The sequence below is a fragment of the Antechinus flavipes genome, chromosome 2 (assembly GCF_016432865.1).
Source record: "Antechinus flavipes isolate AdamAnt ecotype Samford, QLD, Australia chromosome 2, AdamAnt_v2, whole genome shotgun sequence".
Lineage (NCBI taxonomy): Eukaryota > Metazoa > Chordata > Mammalia > Dasyuromorphia > Dasyuridae > Antechinus > Antechinus flavipes.
The window spans coordinates 183420732-183438917 of NC_067399.1; the positions used below are offsets into that span (position 1 = coordinate 183420732).

General features: G+C 34.4%; 1 protein-coding gene and 1 pseudogene across 1 annotated transcript in view; both read left to right on the forward strand.

The window, feature by feature from the left end:
- CSMD1 (CUB and Sushi multiple domains 1) overlaps positions 1–18186 on the forward strand; it is a 2716069-nt gene that overhangs the window by 2492563 nt on the left and 205320 nt on the right. The gene's annotated exons all lie outside the window — the stretch shown is intronic.
- Positions 5358–6714, forward strand: LOC127552275 (lariat debranching enzyme-like; annotated as a pseudogene).

An 18186-nucleotide genomic window follows, 5' to 3' on the forward strand; every position in this document is an offset into this window, starting at 1 on the left:
GAATGTGAGTTTAAAACTCTTGAGGTAAAATTTCTTGAGACCTAAGTTGCCTCCCAAAGGAATTGCCTTCAGGGCCTGGGAATGTCTGTTTTCCTAGAGCCTGTCTTTTTTGAGGTCCTCTCAAATTATTTAAATAGTACAACCACCTTTAACTTGTAAGACAACAACACTATCTTTTCTGAACTTTGAGTTAATCCAGTACCTGCACAGTGATGAATGAATTCAATATAGAATGATTGAATAATTCTGTTTAAATCAATATCCTTTCTTTATGGTGCCATTTGGTTGTATGTTTGAATGAATGAATTCATTAATATATATATGTGTGTATTTTTATATATGTATATACATATATATTTATATGTGTGTATTTATATATACATATATATATCATTTACTTTGTGACAACTACTGTGCTAAGCTCTAGAAATACAAATGAAAAAGAAGTAAGATAGTCTTTGTTTTTCGCTTATACAAATTCTAATAAGAGGATTTATTAGAATCCTCTATTTCCACAGTATTTATTTATTTATTTATTGTTTTTGTTTTTCTTGTGGTTTGCAATATATTTAATAAAAATATATTTTATAAAAATGGGAGCCAAGACGTGGTATTCTTTTTATATCGTAAAAGGAAACCTGGATGGAACCATTGAGAAGTCAACTAACACACTGTCCAGTAATAATGATAGTATTAAAGTTTTGTATTTCGGTGAAATTGTCATATTCTGTAATATTGACACTGGTGATTTTTTTCATAATTCAAGTTAGCCAGTGGACATACTTTCTTTCAAACATCTCTGCTATGACATTTATGGTGAGACTATGTCATTAAGACATAACTGCTTATAGTTGAGAACCAATCTAGACTATTCAACTGTATCTAGTGATAAAAGTCAATACTTCTGAGATCCACTTTTAATCTGCTCAGTATATCTCCTTTACCAAGCCATTTAATTGCTGCAACTAATAACAAATTCAGAATTATAAGAAGTATTATTTTGCATGAACCCAAAGCTTTTTAACACTAACTTCTTCATCTTTAAATGATTTCTGCTGAATTTTTCTTTTTGCAGATGGAGTTCCGTGATAAACTATTTAAATATCTATCCAAGGTCATTAAGAAAAATCATCATTAATCATAAATATGTATACATATTTATACAATTATCTTGCTGAACAAGAAAAATCGGAACAAAATGCAAGCAAACAACAACAAAAAGAGTGAAAATGCTATGTTATAATCCATACTCAGTTCCCACAGTCCTTTTTCTGGGTGTTGATGGTTCTCTTCATCACAAGATCATTGGAAATAGCCTGAATTATCTCATTATTGAAGAGAACCACGTCCATCAGAATTGATCATTGTATAGTCTTGTTGTTGTTGTGTACAATGATCTCCTGATTCTGTGAATTTCACTTAGTCTCTGCAGGCCTCTCTGAAATCATATTGCTGAGTGTTTCTTATAGAACAATAATATTCTATAACATTCATATACCATAACTTATTCAGCCATTCTCCAAATAATGGGCATACACTCAGTTTCCATTTTCTTGCCACTATAAAAAGAGCTGTCACAAACATTTTTACATATGTAGCTTCCTCTTCCTCCTTTAAGATCTTTTTGGACTATAAGCCTAATAGAAACACTGGTGGTTCAAAGAGTATGCACATTTTGAGAGCTCTTTGGGCATAGTTCCAAATTGCTTTCCAGAATAGTTACATCAGTTCATAACTCCACCAATAATGTATTAGTGTCCCAGTTTTCCCACATCCCTTCCAACATTTGCCATTATCTTTTCTTGTCATTTTTCAGAGTTGTCTTAATTTGCATTTCTTTGAGCAGAGCACTTTTTCATATGACTAGAAATGGTTTCAATTTCTTCATCTGAAAATTGTCTGCTCCTATCCTTTGTCTATTTATCAATTGGTTCATTGCTTGAATTCTTATAAATTTGAGTCAGTTCTCTATATATTTTAGAAATGAGGTCTTTATCAGAATCCTTGAATGTAAAAATGTTTTCCCAGTTTATTTCAGAGGACTTTTAAAAATTCTTTAGACACTTTTTACAAACTGTCTTTGGGGGGTACACTTTAGAATGTTATCAAGCACTTCAAAAATTCTAAATGCTAAGTAATAAAAATCAGTTTTTGAAGTGATGTTTTCTTGCCTGGTGAATTCAAAAAGTTTATTTTTGTGATGATTAGATAGTAAAAGTTATATATTTTAAATTTTGGAAAAGGAACTCTCCTTTTGAATTCATTTTGTTAAGAGGCCTAGGCTGGTACAGATCTAATCTTTATTAGTTTTATTACTTTTTCAATGTCTTATGAAATCTGGTTTCTCAGCTTTTCATTTATCTTATTTGTATGCATATTAGTTCATCTCTAATTTGTATTTTATACTTGAAATAAGCTTTAGGAAGTGATATGTAATCAAAATGAAAGTACCGTATATACTCGAGCATAAGCCGAATTTTTCTGCCCAATTTTTGGGCAGAAAATCCCCTCCTCGGCTTATACTCGAGTCACTAGATAAAACTTGTGTAAATATCCCTTTGAATGCCCCCCTGCTGTGTAGTATACAGCTCAAGTGCCGACTGTGATACTACAGGGCCGGCTGTTGCTATGATGATGCGGCTATTCCTGTAGTATCATAGTTGGTAAACGGACTGTATACTAATGCTGGCAACTGCTCTACATACGTATACCAGCACCCGCTGTCCTCCTCTGCGGGCACCGGTGCGCTACCTAAACCTACTGATATAATAAGTCTTCCCAGATTTTTGGGTTAAAATTAGGGGCCTGGGCTTATATTCGGGTTGGCTTATACTCGCGTATATACGGTATAAATTTTTCATTTCAAGAAATGCACATTCTCTTTCTGATATGTTATCACCCTTTTTAGGCTTTCACCTGATTGGAATGAGAGAAAAGACTACATGTGATTTTTTTGTAAAAAAAAAAGTTGTGTCTGTATTACTGTCCAGTGTGTATTACATATTGTAAGTGATATATATATATGTATGTACATATATATATAAACATTTATAAATGTTAATGTAATGAAATCTATTGAAATCAAAGTTTCTATGTGTAGAACATGGAATCAGATTCCTAAAAGATCAATTAGGACATCCTCTCTGGTGTCCTCTTCTGTCTTAATTGCTTAGAACATAAGGGAAAATTGCAAATACACTACCCAGTGTTTGCCCTATAGAGAAAAAAAAAAAGTCAACATTACTTAAAGATACCCTACTAAAATTTGTCCTCTGTTCTTTCAGAGTACTTAATGTAAAATAAATGGATTGGATTTGATCTTTAAAATTCTTCAGAGTAGTAATTCCTTTCTTAATCACAATTACTTTGGGCTTAAACAAAAATTATTTAGATAGAGAATTTTTCAAGTCACTAATTTACTGAAATTACATCTTTCAATATGTGGAATTATCTATTATAGTCTAGTAATGAGCATTACCTCTAGTGATATGGATTTTTAAATTGGTGTGACTTTAATTCGTGTCTTCTCACAAATCCTTGACAAGGATTACAGCGTCCTGGAGGTCTTCCTCTCACCCTCATGAAATTTCAAATAAGTCAACACAGCAGGAAAGCTATGCATCAATTCACCCTCATTTTTGATAAGTCATCCTACTTCCTTTTCCAATTTTATATTGTTATTAATATCTTTTACCCTCTCCTTAATTGCATTACATTCTAAATAATATACATATTTAAATTGCATAGTATGCTAAATAAAATTCTCTATGAGATTTCCATTGCTTTTTTGAAGATTTGGACTATTAATTTTTCAAATAGACTGTAATACTCCATTCTTTCCATTCATAAAGCATCAGGTCCTTGAAATTATTCAACCTTTATTTATTTATTTACTTTTGGGGGGATAAGTATCTAAGATATAGTTCCCATTTGGTCATGTATTTCACTGTACCCTATTGAAGTAACTCAGATATTTTTAGACATGACATGACATTTACTCTTAAAAACTCATAACTAAGCTTTTTAAATTGGCACTTGTAGGGGAAATATTATCATTCTAAAAGGACATTTTTCTTAGTTCTGGCACCATTTTTTTTATTTTTTATCGTCTTTCCACATTAAGAGCAGATGTTCATTTTAAATCTGAACTTTTAGTTCTGCTTAGTGAGAGTAGATGGGTTTTGTGCATCCATTTTTTGCTTCTCTACCTACACATGAAACACCTCTCCCTCTTTCTTTTTTAGTTACATGTTTTTTCTCCCACTTTTCTTGCTACTTTTAACAAATGTTAAATAAATGAATGCTACCTTTTGTTCTTTTTTGTATAATCACTCCTTGGATTCCCATGATTCCCCAGTTTCCCATCCTCCTCCCAAATGATCCTTTTCCTTCAACACTTAACAAAAGGATATTTATGTAGTAATAACAAGAATATTCAACAAGAATATGCATTGTAAAGGCTCCTCAAAGTGAAGTACAGATCTATACAAAGCTCTTTTGACCATGTTGATCTACAGCCTAACATCAAGGAAGGTACTTGGTAATTTTTTTATTTTTTATTTTTTTGGTATTCAGACAACAGGAAAATAAAGTCAATAGTTTGAGTATTTAGTCCAATGAACCAATCAAATCTGGAGGATGATCTCAATTACAATTTTTTTTTTAATCAAAACAAATAAACCTAGCCTAATTTATCTGGGGGCAGAGGCTAAGATATTGCTTCTTCTTTTTTTCCCCTAAGTTGAAAGAACATTGACCTTGAGTAAATTCATTAGCTTTCCTGGGCCTAATTTACCTTACCTAGAAAATTATTGGGTTGGATTCTTAGGTCCCTTGCAGCTCTAGATTTATGATCAGTGTTTATTTTCATAGATAGAAGATTCTTACTTCTCATACTCCCCCCTTTTAAAGATTTATAGGATTTATAGGACTTCAGTCTTTAAATAAAAATAATCTGTGATATGTAAAATCTTTTGTAAACACATAAGGCACCAGATACCAGTTTTTACAATTACTAGTTTGCTTTTTAAAAAAAAAAATAAAGTGAAGGGTTGTGAGTTTGACAGGAGCTAGAGGAAGGCAGTAGTCTCCCTGCTGCTGTCTGGACACCTGGGGTAGGATGGACATCTGGTAGGAGCTTCTCCTCTAGTGTTGTAATGGAGGTTGCTGACAGGTGGCTGGTGGGTGGATGAGAGGGTAGAAATTGCTGTTTCGGACTAGTAGGAGGTGGATGGCCATGACCTGCTGCTTCATGAAGAGCTGGATAAGGATATACAAAATGCTAGAGTTGGCTGAGTAACTGGGCAGGGCCACTGCTGGCTTGCTGTTTTGCTGCAGCAAGTTCCAGGTGGTATGAAATGAAGCCCATCCCCCTGGTGGTGCACTCTAAGTACTGGCACATGCAGACTTTCTACAGGTATTACTCTGGTGAGAAGAAAGCTCTTTTTCTCATAGTCTTCATTGTAGGAAATCATGAAGCCTCTAATCACTTGCAAGAACTACCTTTTGGTAGCCCCATTGTATATTATCCAGAATAGGTTGGAGTGGTTAAATTCCAGTGGTGTAAGAATTGGTGAAATCCCTGGTATTTTCAAATTTCATGAGTACGGCAAAAAACATCATGAGTACTCTCCTTATGATCAAAACTTAGTAAGAAGTGCATGCCCAGTGAGAAATATTGAAGTCTTTGAATTAAAAGCTGAAACATCCTATCAATACTTTCTTGTCTCATGACTGGCCAAGAAGAATATATCATAATGGCAATCAGACAAAAATCCTTCTTTTGACAAGAAGTAGAGAACAACACATTAGGAAGTCCTATTGCTTCAGAGCTTTTACATCATTTGAAATCTTCTTGTAGGTTCTCTGTACACTGTCACGTGAAGTTTGTACCTTTCATGAAACATCAGGCCAATGATGGACAACTATGAAAAATAATCATATTTTTAGCATTAGACAAATGTTTGCCATAAAAAGACTTTCTACAGATAAAAGAAGTAGAGCATCACTTAAATGCACTTAGCTATTTGGAATATGATCTTGAGTGGCTCACTGTTCTAAAGGTTACTAATAGTCTTGTAAATGTCTGAGGAGGCTTTTGGAATATGTCATAAAATAATGGCTTCCATGCAAAGTGGGATTATAGTGCAGCAGGAAAAGCAATGAAAGAGGTATTGGAAGAAATGAACCATTACCTCATGGTCTGATCCTAGCAAACCCCAAAAGCACATGGTGCTAATTCTTAGGATCTGTCTTGAGACCACTAAATTTGTGCCCAGTTTGGCCCCACTGATAATAATATAATTCAGTAGGTGATAGTAGAAAATTCATTGCATGGAGATTATCTTTAGGAAGTGGACAGTAATGGATCAGGAGAAGAACTCTGTCCTATTTTCTTCCATTAACTCAGATGAAATGATTTTTGATGAGGATGATGAGGGTAAAGATAATATTACAGATCCATATGGTGATGTAAGTACTTCCTCAGTGGAGCCCTCAACAAGTTCCTCTGACATTAGAATCTTACTAGATTCTATGGTAATAAGTTCTGATAATAAAATGAGTTCCACAAATGAACCGAAGAAATCTGGTAAAAATCAGGAATCAGAAGAAGGGAAGAACTTAAAAGAGAAATCTTTTAAAAGACTAAGTAATGAAACTAGAAATGGAAATAATTTACAAAAGAGAATTAAGAAAAGGAATCAGGTTATCTAATTTTTTTTGTTTCCTTTGTAATCCTTTGTGCTTTATTTTGTGAACTTAAAAACATTATTCTGAGAAGAGATCAATAGGTTTTACCAGATAGCCAAATGGGTCCTTCCACCAAATCCCTCTCTCCACACAAACACACAAAATTTAGTACCCTTGCTCCAAGACTATTCTGTGTTTATGTGAGCAGCTTCCTTAGCAGTGTTTTTTTTTTAACCCATCCCACCCACTACCTTATGCTCTTATCACATCTTCCCTCCTTCTCTTACCTTTTTTCTAATGTTTTTACCCTCCCTTCTATCCTGTCCCTCCCTTTTCTTTCTTCTTTCTCTTACTTCCCTATAGGGTTAGATAAATTTCTATATCCAACTGAATGATGGAGTTTTTCCCTCTTAGAGTCAAAACTGATGAGACAGAACTTCAGACAATGCTTATCCACTCCCTTCTTTCCTTGGATTGTAATAGGCTTTTTGTATCTCTTCTTCCTAATTTGTCCCATTATACCTTCTCTTTCTTCTTTTTCCAGTATAGAACTTTTTTCTATCCTTTAAATATCTTTTACTTTATTGTCACATAAAGTCCATTCACAACCACACCCTTTGTCCCCCTCTGTCTGCCCCAGTAACAAATACAATTCTCAAGACTTACAGATAGCATTTTCCCATCTAGGGATGTAAACAGTTTAACCTTTAAAAAATATATAGATATATCTTACCCCTGTTTGCTTTTCTATTCTTCTCTTGAATCATGTGTTTGTAGATTAAATTTTCTGCTTAGTTCTGTTTTTTTTTTCCCCCAATAGAAATAATTGAAAGTCTCTTACTTCATTGAAAATCCATTGCTGAAAAGTAAACAAACAAACAAACAAACAAATAAACAAACAAATAAATAAATAAATAAAGTCCATTCCTGAAAGATGATGCTGCATCTCACTGGGTTGTTAGTTCTTGTTTGCAACCCCATGTTCTTTGTCTTCTGGAATATGGTATTCCAGATCCTCCAATCCTTTACTGTAGAAGCTGCCACACTCTGGGTAATCCTGACTGTTTCTCCTTGATATTTAAATTATTTTTGTCTGCCAGATTGCAGTATTTTTTCCTTGAGATTTTACTTCTGGAGTTTCACAACAATGTTCCATAGGGTTTTCCTTATGGGATCTCTTTCTAGAGGTGATCAATGGACTCTTTAAATGAGTATTTCCCACTCTGTGTCTAGAATATTGAAGCAGTTTTTCTTAATGATTTCTTGAAGAATGCTGTCTAGGCTTTTTTTTTTTTTTTTTTTTTTTTTTGGTCATGGCTTTCACATAGACTATTATTTTTAAATTTTTTTATTTTCTGCATCTATTTTCCAGGTCGGCTGTTTTGTCAACGAGATATTTCACATTTTCTTCTATGTTTTTCATTCTTTTTAGTTTCTTTGATTGCTTCTTGCTGTCTCAGAAAGTCATTAGCTTCTATTTGCCCCATTCTAGTTTTTAATGTGTGATTTTCTTCAGTTAACTTTTGTACCTCTTTTCCATTTTGTTATATCTACTTTTGAAAGTGTTCAGTGGATTTTTTTTTTTTTTTGCGTTTGACCAATTGTATTTTTTAAAGTTTTTTTTTTTTTCAGTCAATTTTTTCCTTCCTTTTCCAAGATGTTGACTTTGTTTTGATACTTCTCATTTCTTCTTCTTACCTTTTTTTTTCTAATGTTTTCACCATCCCTTCTATCCTGTCCCTCCCTTTTCTTTCCTCTTTCTCTTACTTCTCTATAGGGTTAGATAAATTTCTATATCCAACTGAATGATGGAGTTTTTCCCTCTTAAAGTCAAAAATTATTTATTTGCCTTTTAAAGTATTTTATGGGCACTCCCAAGAAGTCTGTTGAGGCTTGAGACCCCTTTGAGATTTCCTCTGTGGACATTTTGTCCTTGTCTGAATTTGTGTTTTGGTCTTCCCAGTCATCATAGTAGCTTCCTATGGTCAAGGTTCTTTTCTGTTTCTTGCTCATTTTTTTTTTTTCTTTTGGTGTTTTCTCTTTTGTTTTTACTGTTATGGTTGAGTTAAAAAAAAAAAAAAACTTCTGGGATAAATGGGGCACAGTGTCAAGCTTCCTTTGCAGCTCTGAATCTTGGCTTTGAGCATAGGGGTCCTTTGTGTTTGTAAGTGGTAACTTTGCCTGTTCTTTTCAGGAAACAGTCTGGTTTTTCAGAGTTTGCCCTCTGACCTGGGACTGGAAGCTACCGATTGATATGCTCTTCTATTGAGCCAAGACTGAGGGTCTTAGTTGGTGCTTTGCTGTGATTAAGACCCTCTGGGTCTGTCTGTCTGTGCTAGACACCCTTTTCATCCTGTGAGACTGACCTTTCTTGAAGTTTTTTGAGTCTATCTTGAGCTGGAGAATAGTTTCATTCCATTAGTCTCTGTTCATAATCTCGGTTTCATATAATTTTCAAGGGAAACTGCGAGAGCTTGAGCAATCCTTGGCTTTACTTCACCATCTTGTCTCCACCTCCAGAAATCCTTTTCTGAGAATGAGAGTAATGTAGAATGAAAGAATGAAAGACTTCATATAACATTTGTTTTACATTGAATAAATTATAATATGAACAAATATTAAAAAATAAATGGAGCTTAATGGACTGACTATAAATTTTTTCAAATGTTGAGGTTATTTCATTCTTTGTATTTATGTTCCTAGCTATAGCACAGAGCCTGATAAATATAAGGCAACTGATAAATGTTTGCTAATCGATTGTAATTTGCTTGTATTTTTTCTCCCAACCTTTGAACACATGAGCCTTCTTTAAAATCAGACATGATAAGTATTAAGTAGATAAGAAGTTAGAAAGCCTCATTTCTAATACTGGCTCTGTTTCTAATTAGCTCCATGCCTGTACCTCTCTGATAGACATTCTATTAAATCACTGTCTTCTCAGAACCTTGGTATCTGCTTCTTTAAAGTCAGTCTGTAATGTCAGGATCATCTAAGTGGGGTCATGGATAGAAGACTTGGCCTGAAATCAGGAGGACATAACTTTGTGTATTTGAACTCATCCTCAGATATTCATTAGTTGTGTAGCACTGGGCAAATCCTTTCCCCCTGTTTGCTTCAGTTTCCGCCTTTGTAAAATAAGATGGAGAACGACATGGCAAACCACTTCAGTATCTTTGTCAAGAAAACCCCAAATGGGGGTTGGTTAAAAAGTAGGATATGAATGAAATGTCTGAACAACTACTACTAATGTGTCATACACTGTATTAGGTTCTGAGGATACAAAGAAATGTTCCCAAATCCCAAAACAGAACAACCCCATGTCTGGTATCAAGTTGCTTATCTCATCATTGGGAAAAAAAAACATCCAAACAACTTCATTTATACAAAATACAAACAGGATATATTGGGGATACTCTCAGTGCGAGAGCAATAAAATTAAGTAAAATAGGGCAAAACTTCATGTAAAGAAGATGAGATATTATTGAATACTTGAAGGAAGCCAGAAGGCAGAGATGAGAAAGGTAAGAGTTCTGGACAGAATTCTTTTTATTGTATACTCTCATTCCAGCTCTAACAATTTGATGTCATGAATGTAGTTGAAACCAATCATATTGTACTGATTCACTTCAGCATTAAATTCACCTCCAATTAAATGCTCACTAGTGAATTATTTACCACGTCAGTGCCATTTATTCCAAGTTTCAAATGGTTTAGTGATTTATCTTCTGACCTTACTGGGTCAATTCTCTTTCCATAGCTTTTGTTTATTTATTTGTTTGTTTCAGACTGACAGATTCTTTTCTCCTTGGGCTGCGATTTGCTTCAAATGCTAACCCTGGAGATTTAGAGCCATCAAGAGATACTTGTCAGCTGGATTTTCATACACTGAAAACACTATATCTTCCCTTTTGGTAGTTTTGTATGTTGGAAAGCATGCGTCCTTTTTGTAGCTGTCCATCTGTTTGCTTCTACTCTTGTAAATACCACTGTCATCAACTTTCTACATCTGGCCCAGTTTCCAGAAGCATTTGAAGCTGATGGAAGGATATTTATGCCATAATTTTCCATTTCATCACTCATGTCTGTAGTGTGCCAATTCTTCCATACTTTTCTTTGCTTCCAGTTCTGGCAACATACTTGAAAAGAAGTGTTAATGATGTTCTGGAGAGTGTTAGAGTGAAATATTTAAATATGGCACAAAACTTTGAGGGCACTGAAGGAAAGAAAGAAAAGGTGAAGTCAAAGGAAGAGAGTAAGGAAATTTTGATGGTAAAGAGATCCAATTGGTACATTTCTGAATTTAGGAATATATTTCTGTTACTGTCAATGGCAACATATATCAGATGACATAATTTTTCCTCTCTTTCTTTCTTTCTTTCTTCTTTCCTTTCTTCCTTCCTTCCTCTCTCCCTCCTTCCCTCCTTCCTTCCCTCTCTCCTTCCCTCCCTCCTTCTTTCTTTCTTTCTTTTTTCTTTCTTTCTTTCTCTCCTTTCTTTTCTTCTTTCTTTCTTTCCTTCTTCTTTCCTTTCTTCCTTCCTTCCTTCTTTCTGTCTTTCCTTCTTTCTGTCTTTCTTTCCTTCTTCCTTCCTTCCTCACTTCTTTCTTTCTTTCTCTCTCTTTCTTTCTTTCTTTCTTTCTTTCTTTCTTTCTTTCTTTCTTTCTCTCTTTCCTTCTTTCTGTCTTTCTTTCTTTCCTTCTTCCTTCCTTCCTTCCCTCCCTCTCTTTCTTTCTTTCTTTCTTTCTTTCCTTCATCCTTCCCTTCTTCCTTCCTTCCTTCTTTCTTTCTCTCTTTCCTTCTTCCTTCCTTCCTTCCTTCTTTCTTTCTCTCTCTCTCTTTTTCTTTCTTTCTCTCTTTCCTTCTTTCTGTCTTTCTTTCCTTCTTCCTCCCTTCCTTCTTCCTTCCCTCCCTCCCTCCCTATCTTCCTTCCTTCCTCCCTCCATCCTTTCCTTCTTCCCTCCCTCCTTCCCACTTTCCCTTTCTCACCCTCTTTCTTTCTTTCTTTTTTATCAGGGCTGTTTTTTTTTTTTTTTATCAGTGTGCACAACTCTTAACGATGTGACTCCCTCTACAAGTACAGATTGGCAACTTTTCTACAAGTCTCATAGGATATGCTGGAGGCCAGAATTCTTAAATCTTGGCCAATTTATTCATCAGAGATAGGACTCAAACCTAGGTCTTTCTTATTTCAAAACCAATTTTTTTATCTAGGATAGAAAAATATCCTCCAATGAACCTCAGTAAATATTCTAAACCTTTTTTCTCACAAATTCCTTTTTTTATACCTTTTTTTTCATTTTTTAAGTAATAACTTTTTTATTTTCAAAATTCATGCAAAGATAGTTTTCAACATTCACCCTTACAAAACCTTGTGTTCCAAATTTTTCTCCCTCCTGTCCCTCACACCCTTCTCTAGACAGCAAGCAATCCAATATATCTTAAACATGTACAATCCTTCTATGCATGTTTTGACAATTTATCATTCTGCATAAGAAAAATCAGATCAAAAAGGAAAAAAAAATGGGAAAAAACCAAAAAGCAAACAACAAAAAAGAAAAAAAAATCTTATGATCCATATTCAGCCCCGACAATCCTTGTTTTGGATGCAGATGTCTCTCTGGAATTGGAATTGGTCTAAATCACCTCTCTGTTGAAAAGAGCTATGTCCATTAGAATTGATCATCACATAATGTTGTTGCTATGTATAATGTTCTCTTGGTTCTACTCACTTCACTTAGCATCAGTTCATATTAGTTTCTTCATACCTTTCTGAAATCATCCTGCTGCTAGTTTCTTATAGAACAATAATATTCCATAACATTCATATACCATAACTTATTCCTCCATTCCCTAACTTATGGACATTCACTCAGTTTCCAGTTCCTTATCACTACAAAAATAGCTGTTACAAACATTTTTTGGCACATGTGGGTCCTTTTCCCTTTTTTTTTTAATGATCTCCTTGGGATACAGGGCCAGTAGAGACACTGGTGAATCAAAAGGTATGTATAGTTTGATAACCCCTTGGGCATAGTTCCAATTGCTCTCCAGAATAGTTGGATTGGTTCATAATTCCACCAACAATGTATTAGTGTCTCAGTTTTTCCTCATCCCTCCAACATTTATCATCTTTTCCTGTCACCAGTCTGAGAGATTTGTAATAGTACCTCAAAATTGCCTTAATTATCATTTCTCTGATCAGTGGTGATTTGGAGCATTTTGATATGGATAGAAATGGTTTTAATTTCTTCATCTGAAAATTGTATGTTCATATTCTTTTTACCATTTATCAATTGTAGAATGGCTTGTATTCTTATAAATTTAAATCAATTCACTATATATTTTAGAAATGACGCCTTTATGAGAATCCTCGGCTATAAAGATTTTTTTCCCCAATGTTCTGCTCCCCTTCTAATCTTTTCTGCATTGGTTTTATTTGTACTAAAATTTTTTAATTTAATATAATCAAAATTATCCATTTTGCCTTTTATGCTGAATTGCAGTTGTTTGGCCACAAATCTCTTCGTTCTCCACAGATCTGAGAGGTAAACTATCCTTTGTTTTTCTAATTTGCTTATACTATCACTCTTTATGTTTAAATCATGAATCCATTTCAACCTTATCTTGATATAGGATGTTAGGTGTTGATCAATACTTAGTTTCTGCCATATTATTTTCCAATTTTCCCACCAATTTTTGTCAAATAGTGAGTACTTATTTCAGAATCTTTTTTTTTTGGGGGGGGGAGAGGGAGGGGTTATCAAACACTAGATTACCATAATCATTGACTATTAGGTTTTATGAAGCTAATCTGTTCCACTGAGTGACTAGTCTATTTCTTAGCCAGTACCAAATGGTTTTGATGACTTCTGCTTTGTAAGATAGTTTTAAGTCTGGTACAGCATAGCCACCTTTGTTGGCATTTTTTTTTTTTTTTCAGTAATTTCATTGAAATTCTTGACCTTTTGTTTTTCCAGGTGAAATTTGTTACAATTTTTTTTCTAGTTCTGTAAAGTAATTTCTTGGTAGTTTGATTGGTATGGCACTGAATTGGTAGATTAATTTAAGTAGAATCATCATTTTTATTATGTTAACTCAGCCTATCCATAAGCACTTGATATTTTTCCAATTGTTTAGACCTAACTTTGTGTGGAAAGTGTTTTGTAATTGTGTTCATATGGTCTCTGACTTTTTTTGTTTTTTGGTAGGTAGACTCCCAAATATTTTATATTATCTACCATTATTTTAAATAGAATTTCTCTTTGTATTCTTTGCTACTGGACTTTGTGGGTAATACATAGAAATACTGATGATTTGTGTGGATTTATTTTGTATCCTACAACTTTGCTAAAGTTATTAACTGTTTCTAGTAGTTATTTTAAATTAATTCTCTAAGCATATCATCACATCTACAAAGAGGGATAATTTAGTTTCTTCATTATCTGCTTTAATTCCTTTAATTTCCTTTTCTTCTCTTATTATTAAAACTAACATTTCTTATACAATATTGAATAGTAATGGTGATAGTGGGTAACTTTGTTTTACCCCTGATCTTATTGGGAATGCTTCTAGTTTATCCCTATGACATAAAATGCTTGCTGTTGGCTTAGATAGACAATCATTTTAAGGAAAACTCAATTTACTCCTATGTTCTCTAGTGTTTTTTAATATGAATGCATGTTAGATTTTGTCAAATGCCTTATCTATATTTATTGAGATAATCATATAATTTCTGTTAGTTTGATTATTGATATAGTCAATTATGCTAATATTTTTCCTAATATTGAACTAGTCCTGTATTCCTGGTATTAATCCTTCTTACTCATGGTTTACTTCTCTTTTTAAAGTTATCCTTGTCTCTTACTTGACTGAGAATGTAGTCTCATTGCTATTTCAAATTTCAGAAATTCTTTACATCTTCTATAACCTCATATATTCTTCTATTTCGTTGTCAAGTCCAGTACTTCTAACTGTGCTTTCTGTTCTTATCCTTTCCTAATTCCTTCAGGATTTTACTCCCTTAATTCTTCCCTCCATCCCATATTCAATTTGTATTTACAAACTAAATCTTTCCCTACTGCATGCTAACATAGTTAGAAATAAAACCTTCATAAAACTCAAAGAAATAAGTAAATTCTCACTCAACTCTGCCATATCCTCTAGTTTACTGTCATCTGTCTTTCTTCTGTCTTCATTCTCTTTCCCTTCCAAACTCCTAATCATAATCATCAGCACTTAATGTCTTTACTTCTTTCTATCCCATTTACTTCTTTGTCACTTACAAACTAATTTTTTTTGCACCATTGCTCATCTTCCCCCTCTCATAATTGCTAAATCTCATGGTCCTTTTTTCAAGACTTTTCCTTTCTGACCTATTCTTTTTTTTTTTTTTAATGTTGAAAATGATGCTTTACCCTTTGACTATTTTTCTTTCCTTTTGGTTGACATCCCCTTTCTCATTGTTCTTCTCTATTCTTTCCAGGCTTTTTTGTTGGACTATTCTTTCTCTTCACTTCCCTCCTTCCCTCTGTCTCTCTTTCTCCCTCTGGCCTTCTTTCTCTTCTTTTCCTTCCTTCTCATCTTGTTCATCTTCTTTTCTTCTCGTTTCTTTCTCTTTCTCCTTCTCTTCCTTCTCCTCCTTCTCCCTCTTTTTCCTCTTTCTCTCTCTCTCCTTTCTGGGGATGTCTTTCAGAGTTTTTTCCTACATCCTTTTGTCATTTCTCTCTACATCTATTTTTAGAGACTACATCAACTGTTACGGGGAGTAATTATAGAAGAATTTGCACCCCATGAAATAGTCAGAGCTTCCTTGGGCACATGTTCCTTTGAATGATCATTGTGTCCTTTCTTATTAAGAGTTGCCCCATGGAGGATGTATTCTGATGGAAGTGGATATCTTTGACAAAGAGATCTAACTCAGGTTCAATTGATCAATGATGGACAGAAGCAGCTACACTCAAAGAAAGAACACTGGGAAATGAATGTAAACTGTCTGCATTTTTGTTTTTCTTCCCCGTTATTTTTACCTTCTGAATCCAATTCTTCCTGTGCAATAAGAGAGCTGTTTGGTTCTGCACACATATATTGTATCTAGGATATACTGTGACGTATTCAACATGAATAAGACTGCTTGCCATCTAAGGGAGGGGGTGGAGGGAGGGATGGGAAAAGTCGGAATAGAAGTGACTGCAAGGGATAATGTTGTAAAAAATTACCCAGGCATGGGTTCTGTCAATAAAAAGTTATAATTATATATATATAAAAGAGTTGCACCATGGAATTCAACATCTCTAAACTAGTATTATCTCAACAACTTACCTTTATAAGATTATATAGTCAGTGTACTTCAGTGGTAGATTTTCTGTAGGAATTTCAACACAATGCAAAATGATCATTGATTATTTTCTTTGCCTAAACTTACCTTTTCTATAAGTACTTCTATTTCTACTGAAAATACCACCATCCATCAAGTCATACTGATTTTTGTACTCCAGTCATCCTTCTCTCAGCTCAGTGGCACATGTATAGAGTGTTAAATTTAGAGTATGGAAGAAATGAGTTCAAATCCTTCCTGAGATATTCTGTAACTGTCACATAACTGCTCTCAGCTTCAATTTTTTCTATAAAATGAGAAAATAATAATACTCATTGTATTATTTAGGGGACCAAATGAAATTAAATGAGATTATCTGTGTATAAATATATTTATATTTATATATAATTTGTATAGGGCTGAAACTCTGAAAAAGGTGTGCTTGAATCAGATAACCAAGCACTTAAGAATAATTACCCCTTTACTATAAGACAATTACTCTATTAGTATATGTTTGGAAAAATGGCCCTTCTCATTGTTTGGTGCTGGCTCAGTGTTTGGGGTTAAGATAATCATATGCAAGGTTTAGAGGGTAGGGTGACAGAGACCAGAGATTCATTTGGTGGCAGGATGAGGAGGAGAAAGGTAGAAATTCTGAACTCCAGAATCAAGAAGAGATCTTTGGCAAAACTCCTGGCAGTTTGCCTACTTCTTTCACTCATCCTCCTAAAGACCAAGGACTTTTATTTATCCTGACTCTGGCTGATCATGAGGCCTCCAGGGAGTTAGATTGGACTTAACATATAATATAGAGAGAACTATTTGCAAACCTTAAGATATTATATAAATGCTATTTTCATTTTATTATCTTTAATATATAAGCAATTGCCCAAGTAGTGGTGATTCCACCGCTACAACAAATCTTGAATCTGTTCCTTTTTTTTTTTTTTTTTTTTTTCATTTACACAGCTAGTAGCCTAGTTCATATCCTTATTACTTTTTTCCATAACTGCTTTAATAGCTTCCTAATTAGGCTTGCTGCTTCCTATCTCCTGACTCTTTGATCTGACATTGATCTGACATAGATACAGTTGTGAAAATAATGTTTCTTAAGTGTTGTGATCTAGTTCAGATGGATCTGAATCGGTCCCTGTTCGGGCACCAAAATGTGGTGAGCTTTTTCTTCTCAACCTATCTCTCTGCTTGGTTCCAAGAGCTCTTGCCACTTTGTCCTTTGCTTCTGCCTCTGCTTTCTTCAGCCTCCAGAGCCAGCACCGCTCTTCATGTCATTCCAGTGAAATCTCGACGAGAGCCTCTGTCTGTTTCTTTTATCCAAGAGGGAGGAATCGTGGGATACGAGAGAGAGGGATTGTGGGTTTTCTCCCATAGTGTTCTCTGGCCCAAAGAGCTTCAAGGGAGGTGTGAACTCATTGAACTCCAATGAGTAAAGGTGTGAACACAAGCCTTGTATTAATTAGTTCTACTTAGTACCTTGTTTCAGGTTCTGCCCAAAACATCTTCTTGTAAGATTAGATCAACTCTAATTAGTTAGCAGTTAGTAAGGATTCCAACATCTCCCCCTTTCTTTTGTTAGATGAAAACACCAAAGGAAATAGGAAATCTGATCAGATTAGTGGGTTTCTGAAGGGGTACACATAAATCCATCAATATGGGCCAGAACTTTGTAACCGATATACATGGTATACATAAATCCATCAATATGGGAGGCATTATACATAATTTACATAAGCACATAGCAATATAACACAGGCTAGTAGTAATGCAACAACATGAATCAACCTGAAGATTTACACATGTCCATAAGTCCTAGAAATAGTCCATAAGCAATCCATTGTCCATTAGTTCATGTGCCAGGAACCTAATAATTCCTGTAAGCTCTGAAGTACTGCAAAAGATCTCATCAACAATTTTTCATCTCAGGGAACCCAATGATTCTTGCTGGTTTTTCAAGAACTAAAACAGTTTCATCTTGTGTCAGGAAATCCAATGATTCCTGAAGATTTTAAAAGTCTTTTTAACAGTCTCCTTGTCAGCCATTTGATTCTTTCTCCATCTGTGGAAATATAAGCAGATCCTCTTCCCCAAGCAGTTAATCTAATTCCCTTCTATTTACCAAATTTGGGATTCCTCCTCATCATCTGGTAATTACATTGGAGTTGTTTGC